The sequence below is a fragment of the Octodon degus genome, unplaced genomic scaffold (genome assembly GCF_000260255.1).
Source record: "Octodon degus isolate 3935 unplaced genomic scaffold, OctDeg1.0 scaffold00169, whole genome shotgun sequence".
Lineage (NCBI taxonomy): Eukaryota > Metazoa > Chordata > Mammalia > Rodentia > Octodontidae > Octodon > Octodon degus.
In genome coordinates this window covers 4,999,674-5,001,628 of record NW_004524745.1, presented here as the reverse complement: position 1 = coordinate 5,001,628, position 1,955 = coordinate 4,999,674, and the positions used below count along the sequence as shown (strand labels likewise).

General features: G+C 35.2%; 1 long non-coding RNA gene across 1 annotated transcript in view; it reads right to left on the bottom strand.

The window, feature by feature from the left end:
• Positions 1 to 1,442, bottom strand: part of LOC111813165 — a 9,603-nt gene extending 8,161 nt beyond the window's left edge. The window contains exon 1 of the long non-coding RNA XR_002818494.1: positions 1,340 to 1,442. This is a non-coding gene — a long non-coding RNA (uncharacterized LOC111813165). The remainder of the gene's footprint in view (positions 1 to 1,339) is intronic.
• Between the last annotated feature and the right edge of the window lie 513 nt (positions 1,443 to 1,955).

The window sequence follows — 1,955 nt, the reverse complement described above, 5'->3', positions numbered from 1 at the left end:
TGTAAATAGGATCTCAAGTCCGCATCTTGTATAGCAATTAACCACTAAGAAGAATATATGCAGTGTGTTATTTGTTGAAACTGTACTTTGGATTTGATTTGAACCTGTCTCATTGCTGTTTATCAATAAAATTTTGAAAAAGTAAACTGTGGCATACACAGGTCTGAGTTTCCAGTAGGACTGTAAGTAAAAGAAAGCAGACAATCTTTAAAATAAATTAACCCAACAGTATAATTGGATACTGTTGCATGAATCCTCATAGAGAAAACTCTGAGGATACTCTTTCAGGCTAAGTGCTAGCACAGGTGCTATTAGAAATGTTTCCTTTGTTAGTGTTTCATTGAGTAAAATTTTTTTCCTGAGTTTTGAGATGGGCATCTACCACCCATTTCCATGTCAAAGTTCTACAAATATAGCAACATACTTTTCAGCACTGGTACGGTGATTAGCATAGAGTTATTAAGTGCATAGTTAGAGAAGAAGGTCAAATCCCGAGGAAGAGTAATTTATAATTTTTACTGGGACAGATAGTGTTATCTGGTACATTAAAAAAGAGGACTTCCATAATGAGCTGAAAAACATGATTTATTGCTCAAGAGGTTTCTCTCTGCTGTAATAGCTAAATGATATTTCTCAGATGCTAGCTAAAAATTTTTTACATTTTCCAGGCTTCAGATCAAAACTGACATACTGAATTATGTAAATTTATGATTGTTTTATTGAAATGTACAATTTTATAGTGGAAAATGTAGAAATGACTTACTCATAAAAGCCCTTATTTCTACACTGGTTAGCAGTATCCTGCTATAATGTTAACTCTACTTATTGAATGAGTGGCAGGCACTGTCTTATGTATTTATTATCACCAGAGTAAAAATGCAGACAGCCAAAAAAAGAAAAAGCAAGTCCTTAAAGTGTAAGCATCTTGGATGGAAAATAAGGGGAACTGATATATACTACTATTTCTTCCATTATTTAAACAATTGCAGTCCATTCATCAACAAAATGAGGAAGTAGACCAAAAAGATCTTTAAGTTTCTTAGAATTTTTAACATGCTTATTTATTACAATGAGTATAAAGTATGTGATTTCAATTTTGCTTAGAAATGTAAGCATGAATATACTGGTTCCATAGTACTGTGTAACAAACCACTGTAAAAGTTACAGTCCTAAAACACAATTAATAGTTTGAAACTTCAGAATTCATGAGTGGCTTATTAGGGTGGTTCTGGGCCCAAAACCTGGGTGAAGTTACAGTGAGGATATCAGCCACAGCTGCAGTCATCTGAAGGCTTGACCAGGGCTGAGAATCTGCTTCTAGGGAAGGTCACTCACGTACCTGGTAAGGTTGTGCTAGCAGCTGGCAGGAGGCCCTCAGTTTCTCAGCAAGTGACCCACTCTGTAAGTCTGAGCAACCTTACAACATAGCTTTCCTCAGAGCTGGTGACCTAAGAAGGACAAAGAAAATGAGAAATTTCCATGTGTTTTATGATCCAGCCTGGCTACAAGATCTTTCAACGTGAGAATGATTCCACCAAGGAGTACCAGGAGCCGAGAATCACCTGGACAACTGGCACAAATTCAGTAACAGAAAAGAAACTGCCATTATTATATAAAGTAATTAAAAAGTTACATTTAATCTTTTCATGGAGATAGTTTAAAATGACAAGGCATAGCTATATATTTGCCAGAATATTGTAAAGCATTAATTTATTGAATTGAATAATCATTTGTCAGTGATATGCAACCTCTACCACAGTACCCTAGACCAGTGGTGGCAAACCTATGACATGAGTGTTATTCTTCTCTTAAGATAAAAGATGTTAATGTAGGACTTGTGTTTTCTAAACTATAATCTCAATATTCAAGTTTAATTTCAGTGTTGGCACGTTATAAGTAAGTAAGTGGATTTGGAGTTGTGATTTGGGCATCGGTCTCTAAAAGAGGTTCACCAT